Below are 778 nucleotides of genomic sequence, written 5' to 3'. Positions count from 1 at the left end.
GGCTGTAATTTGATCCCCACGTCTTGGCTCCGGAGCCAGCATTGTAGGGCNTGAGCAACGAAGAGGTAGAGCAAGGGTGCGAGGGGGCACCCTTGCCGTACCCCTGCTTCCATGTTCACCAGCTTCGATTTGTAGCCATTCACCATCGCTCTGGCTCGCGTTTCGCTCAGCAGCAGTCGTACCCAGGCGCAGAGCTGTGGCCCTGCACCCATGGTCTCCATTGCTGCCAGGAGGAACCCACGATCCACCGTGTCATAGGCCTTGGCGAAGTCCAGGAATGCCAGGAGCCCCCGGCGGTTCTGCTTGCGAAGGAGGTGTGACAGGTGACGCAGGAATAGCACACTAGCTCCAATGAGGCGCCTAGGTAGGAAGGCTGATTGCTCGGGGGTTATGACTTGGCCAAGGGCAGGGCCTAGGCGGTTTGCCAGCACTTTGGTGAGCAGTCGGTAGTCCGAACAAAGCAGGGTGATAGGACGGTAGTTGCCAGGGAGTTTGGGGTCGCCTTTTTTGTAGATCACCGTCAGTACCCCCTCCAAGAAGCCCTTCGGCACCTGCCCCGTCAAGCCTATGGCGGTGAGCAGGCCAGCCATGGTGGTGCCAATGGCCGACCAGAATTTCCTGTAGATGTCGGCTGGGATGCCGTCCCACCCCGGGGCCTTGCCAGGCTGGCTTTTCTTAAGAGCCTTTCGTAACTCGGTGGCCGTGATGGTTCTGGATCCCAGCTGTTCATCTGCCTCTGCGGGTAGCGAGATGTTGGGGGCCGCCAGGGAGTTTAGCA

Source organism: Volvox carteri, assembly GCF_000143455.1.
Source record: "Volvox carteri f. nagariensis unplaced genomic scaffold VOLCAscaffold_126, whole genome shotgun sequence".
Classification (NCBI taxonomy): domain Eukaryota; kingdom Viridiplantae; phylum Chlorophyta; class Chlorophyceae; order Chlamydomonadales; family Volvocaceae; genus Volvox; species Volvox carteri.
The sequence above is the reverse complement of the archived record's forward strand: the minus strand, read 5'-3'. Positions refer to the sequence as shown.